Raw genomic sequence first — 6,135 nt, 5'->3', positions numbered from 1 at the left:
GAATAGAAAATCCCTTTATTGTCCCTCAATGGGGAAAGCTAGATGTCACAGCAGCAATGACACTTATTACAGGAGAAAAAAGGAGAATAAAACATAAACAACAAGAAAACATAAATCCTGAATAGATTTTAAAAATGCTGAATACACCACAAGTAATGAATACTACTAATGCCTTTTATTTAAAATTAACTTGCTCGTGTGTAATTTGGTTATTCCACATTCAGTGTTAATGCAAAAATACATTTGTTTCCAAATTAAAAGGTTCAAAATTGCATGTATGTTGATAAAGAAAATGTGCAAATTTGCCGTCACTTTTTCAAAAAATATTAAGTTTGGCCCACGACTTCGTCCCAGATTTTCATTTCGGCGCAGAGTGAATTTGAGTTTGACACCCCTGCTCTAGAGTACCTACCCGCTCAACAAAACTATCAAGTGTGGCTTTGGTTGACAGAGAGCTGCAGAGTGGTCCCAAATATGAAACTGGTCAAGTTTCTAACCCAACAACCACTTAGATCAATGTTAAAGCTCTAGTATAAAGTTAAAAAAAAAAAAGAAAAACTATCCAGTGTTACTTTAATATTCAACATATAATTCTATCAAATCTCTGTGACACATTTGATCTCTTAAGCTTCTTACGACTAAAGAAGAATGCAGCTTCAATCTTGATGAGAATTTAAAGCCTGCATCATTTAGACCTAAAACAATGTTTTTCATTGAAAATAAATTATTCCTCGAGGATTCAGTTGATTAATTAGCTACAACCTGATACCGACTGACAGAGAAGGAAGTCTACCGACCCTACACGACTCCTGTCTGCAGACTGGACTATCAATAAGGATTTGGCCAAGCTTTTTCTTCTGATCCACCCTGATTCCAACCAAATTACTGCTTCTTATGCTAATTCAGCAGCATCACTACTTTTGTGTTATTAAAGTCTTAAGTGTTGTTCAAGGTAAGATTTGGTCTAAAAATATAAGAATGTTTACATTTACATTTGATGTTTGAGCATCTCTGCCTTGTTTAACATAAATTGCTGAACTCCAGAGTGAAAACTGATGCCTAATAAGACAAAACCCTTGAGTAACCTAATAAATAACTCTAAGGGGTGTTAAAGCAAAGCAGACAAAACACTCTAAAAATAAATCTCAGGATGAAACCTTCCATCTGTCTCACATCAAAACACCAAACTGTCTCCACAGCCTGTCCATCTGTCTGCCTGGGCTCAGAGATGCTGCTGCATCCCTCCCTCCTGCACAATATGTCACTCTATCATGCATTAATAATAATAATAATAATAATACATTTTATTTATAATGTGCTTTACATTACAGAAGTAATCTCAAAGTGCTACAGAGTATAGGGGACAGGTATAAGGTACACGGCTAGTTAAAAACAGTTAAAATTTCAGGATACTATCAAGTATGGAAAATAAAAGCAGTCCCCAGAAGTAGATAAAACCCATCTAAAAGGTCATTACAGTAGATGCAATCAGTAAGTAAAAACAACACAATAAAGTAAAACACTCAGTAGGTCGTTGTGCACTAGAAAGCCTTATTAAACAAAAAGGTCTTGAGGCCTTTTTTGAAAAGCTCCACAGATTGTGTGGCCCTTAGAAACTCTGGGAGAGATTTCCAAAATTGAGGCGCCACTGCCTTGAAGGACCTGTCTTCCGTAGTGGAGAGTTTAGTCAGTGGTTGGTGCAAGCGGTGTGAAGAGGTGGTAGATCGGAGGGTTCTTGTGGCAGTGTGTGGGGTGAGATGTTCGCTCAGATAGGCAGGAGCAGTTCCATGGATACACTGGTGAGTAAGAAGGCCAATTTTGTACTGAGCTCGATATTGGATGAGCAGCCAATGAAGTGATCTCAGAACTGGAGTGATATGATCGTATTTACGTCTCCTCATCAGGACCCGGGCAGCTGAGTTCTGGTTGTGCTGGAGCTTTTGTATGCTCTTGCCGGGGGCCCCAACGAGGAGGGCATTGCAATAGTCCAACCTGGAGGAGATAAATGCATGGACCAACTTCTCTGCATCTAGCTGGGAAAGAGAGGGACAGAGTTTAGCAATGTTTTTGAGGTGGAGAAAAGAGACCTTGCAGAGGTGGTGGATGTGGGTGTCAAATGTAAGATTTGAATCTAGTCTGATACCAAGATTTGTTACAGTAGAGGAAAGGGGAATGTTATGACCGAAAATGGAAATACTGCTAAGGGAGAGAGACTGTGTTTGATGTGGAGTGCCGATTATGATAGCTTCAGTTTTATTACCGTTTAGTTGAAGAAAATTTGCAGCCATCCATGCCCTCATCTCCTCCAGGCAGACCTGAAGTACAGATGGAAGAGTTTTAGGTGTAGTGGAGTCAATTTTCATGTTCTGTTATGCATCTGCATAACAGTGAAACGATATTTTGTATTTATGGAAAATTTGTCCAAGTGGAAGCATGTAGATGGAGAAAAGGGTTGGCCCAAGAACCGACCCCTGTGGTACTCCACAATTTACAGTGTGGGGGGATGACTGACATTGTCCTAAAGCTACAAATTCCATTCTGCCTGTAAGGTACTCCTGGAACCAATCTAGTGTGGTTCCCGAAAGGCCAACCATAGTCTGGAGTCGATTTAGTAAGATGGTATGGTCCACAGTGTCAAACACCGCTGATAGATCCAGTAGGAGGAGAAGAGATGGTGAGCCCTGATCCACAGTTAGAAGTAAATCATTCATAACACGGACCAGGGCAGTTTCTGTGCTGTGGGCTGAACAGAAACCGGACTGGAATTTTTCATACAGATTATGAGTATTGAGATGATTGTGGAGTTGGTGTGCTACAGTTTTTTCCAGTATTTTAGCTAAGAACGGTATGTTAGAGATGGGTCTGTAATGGGACAAGATATCAGGGTTTAGAGAGGGCTTTTTCAGACGGGGACGAATTATTGCAGTTTTGAGGGCTGAGGGAACCTGAACTGAGTGTAATGACTGGTTTATAATTGTAGTGATTAATGGACTGACGACTGTAATATTTGATTTTAAAAGTTGTGTCGGGAGAGGGTCAAGGGGGCAGGTTGAGGTATTCAATAATCCTGATGTAAACTGTGGGATTCTTGTGTCTCACAAATCCCTAACTATTCTACTGAGCTGTCTGGGAAGATAAAAACAGGCTGAAACTTTTTTCTCTCTATTTACTCCATCATTAAATGTTATAGGAGCTCATTGAATAAGATAGGATATGATGTAATAATAATATAAAACAATTTTGTTTGAAATTTAGTAAGGAGGTGGAAAATCTGGAGGGTTTATGTAGAGGAGAAAACCTCTGGATCAATGTGAAGAACACAAAGACATGATCAGGAACGTCCTCCTCTACACAGGAGGGACAGTGGTGAAAACGGTCTCCAGCTTTAGTTACCTGAGCTTCCACACGTCAAATGACCTCTCCTGGAACCACAACACCTCCAGCCTGTCTATGAAGGCACACCAGTGCATCTACCTCCTCAGGAGAATGAAGCATGCTGGACTTCGGAGCTCAGTCCTGACATCCTTTTGTTAACTGTGGAGAGTTTCCTGTTCTCCTGCATAACTGTCTGGCATGGCAGCTGCCCTGTAGTAGAGAAGGCTCTACAGAGAGCTGTGAAAGCTGCACAGAGGACCGGTTGGATGCATCTTATTCACCACCACAAATATCCACACCTCCAGAAGCAGGAAAAGGACCTCCTGCATTGTGAAGGGCCGCACCCACCCTGCTTGTCCCTCTCCCTTCGGGCTGGGGCTGCAGAGCTTTAGGAGCAGGAACCACAAATTGAAGAACAGCTTTATCCCAAAGCTGTGAGACTGTAAATATTATGGCTTTGGGACCTTTATTCAGATCTTTTGTTTGTTATAATAATATAGCATGAGTTGATTATGACTAACACTCCAACACTTGCAGAATTTTTACCCAAACCTGAGCCCAGTGCTGCATGACTCATGTCTGCACTTTATTCCATGACTATGCAATAATAGTTTTATGTGTCTTTCATGTAAAATGCATCAGTCTAACGTGCTGAAACTGTGAACTTTCCATTTTTTTGCAACACCTATCTCCACTCAAACATCTAAACAACTATCAGCAGGTAAGTATGTGCTACAGAGCCATCCAACAGTGGATATTAAATAGTTTTTGATAGATCTGGGCACTCCTTTCTAAATCATCCATAGCAGAAGTTGATCGGATAATCCAAACTTATTGCTCTGTGATCTGTTCTTTCTGCTGATCAAAGACCTTTTTAAGTGATTATCATTAAGAGCAAGACTAGCAGCAACTGCCTGTTATGAAATAAAACGTGATAAACTCACTTCTAGAGGCTACACGTGCTCCTACTGATAAGCACAGTCCATGCTAGTCTTTCATCTGATCCTTCAGTGAGAAAGAAGAGACTCATTCATCAGCCTCACCAAGAAAACACACACTTTAACGGGATGTGTTTTCTCAATAAATCAGTGAAATGAGAAGTAAAACACTGTTTAACACTTATTTAAAGCCATAAACTTGATGTAGAGTTTTTTTTTCATGTCTCAAAAGATAAATGTCATCATAAATGTCCGTTGAGGGGTAACTACAACCCTCAGTTAAGCCTTCATCTCACTTAAACTCATTATTACTCTTTAAACCTCCCACTTAGGACCGCATTTCCCTCAGACAACGTAATCATGTTCCGAGCTTATTTCCATGAATGAAAACAGATGAGTTTTGAAAACCTTTAAGATAAAACCAGCAGGCATGGATCATTTACTCTGTCAGGGGTTAATTCCTTCAGTCACTGAATGACTTGGCTTCGAGTCAGTGGCTCGAAAACCAGCATCACGAAAAATTATTAAGAAAAAAGTTCTTGAGAGTCGGTTTAGTTTTCCAAGAAACTGCAGCCTGATCTTTGGAACTCGAATTTACTCAGTGAATGCAATACATGGAAAAAGGATGAATTTGCTAAGAAGCTGCAAAAAAATTAATTGTTTTACTCTTTCAGCTCCTAGCCAAGCTAAATAAATAAAAATCACGAGTAAGTGATGAAATAAAACTCTTCTTCCTTGAATAAACACATTTATTTCCAGTTCGGTTAACCAGTACACATGTTTTAGATGTTTTTCATCCTCCTGTGGATTAATAGAGATAACACATGGAATAGGACATCCAGGGCTCTTAAAATAACTGGCTAATCTTATCACTAATGCACCTTCAAAGTTAAAACACGCCGATAAGGCAAGCCCATGAATCAGAGGTCAACAAAATCCACCAGTGAGTTGTTAAGATCTTTAACTTTGCTTCTAAGTTCTTTTTCTAATTTTATGTTTAGTTACTGTGAGGTAAAGCTATGACGGAGTTGTTGTAAATGATGGGACTACACCAAACTGAAACCTCCGTCTTCACTCTGTCTGTAGAGAGAACTTTGCTCCGTCCCTCCTTAACAGTGTCCGGTGTCGTATCTTAACGTTTCCAAAAGGACAGAACCCACAGAGGAGCCTCAACGGACAAACTCTCAGGAAAAAAAACAGGATTTCTTGTGCTTCTGCCCTGATTTGTGTTTTTTGGCTGCAGGAATTTGATTGAAGCCTGCAAAAGATTTTATTAGATATCCAGACACCATTTATGATCTCCTGAGGAAACATACTTTTCATTTAGCAATAATAAGATCTAGATATGTTTTTGTGATCCTGTTGATCTTTGGAGTTTTCTGCTTCCTGTGAACTGGACAAAGCAACAGAAGACAGCTGATCATGCAACACCAAACTTGCATCGTTCTTCCTGTGGCTTCAGTGAAATCCTGAACATAGTAAGAAATTATACTGAGAAGACACCAAGGTAAATATTCTCAAACATTTAAAGAAAATCTACATTTTCCTTCTTTTGACAGAGTCTTGCATTAATCTGAAACTGCAGGAGTCACGGTGCATTATTTACCATGTTACTTTTGCTTAAACCAGACTTTTTCATAATTTTTGTCTTTAGGCTTTATAAATGTTGTCAGTTTGCTTCTTGTGTGTTCAGAGAGTTGTTTTAGTTTATTTTAAACCACTCACTACCTGACCATTTGGTTAAACTCTTTTGTTCAAATCACATTTTTCATTTACGTAGGTCTGCCATCGTGACGTGACATTATTGTGGTGTGATTGAGTC

At 39.5% G+C, this 6,135-nt stretch overlaps 1 long non-coding RNA gene across 1 annotated transcript; it reads right to left on the bottom strand.

Annotated features, from left to right (window-relative positions):
- On the bottom strand, positions 1–3,718 carry LOC139063306 (uncharacterized). Its single transcript, XR_011516646.1, has 2 exons — positions 2,261–3,718; positions 1–2,033 (listed from the first exon to the last, which is right to left on the bottom strand). It is a non-coding gene; the product is annotated as an uncharacterized lncRNA (long non-coding RNA).
- Between the last annotated feature and the right edge of the window lie 2,417 nt (positions 3,719–6,135).

This window comes from Nothobranchius furzeri, chromosome 15, assembly GCF_043380555.1.
Source record: "Nothobranchius furzeri strain GRZ-AD chromosome 15, NfurGRZ-RIMD1, whole genome shotgun sequence".
Lineage (NCBI taxonomy): Eukaryota > Metazoa > Chordata > Actinopteri > Cyprinodontiformes > Nothobranchiidae > Nothobranchius > Nothobranchius furzeri.
This window is presented reverse-complemented; position numbering and strand designations above follow the sequence as displayed.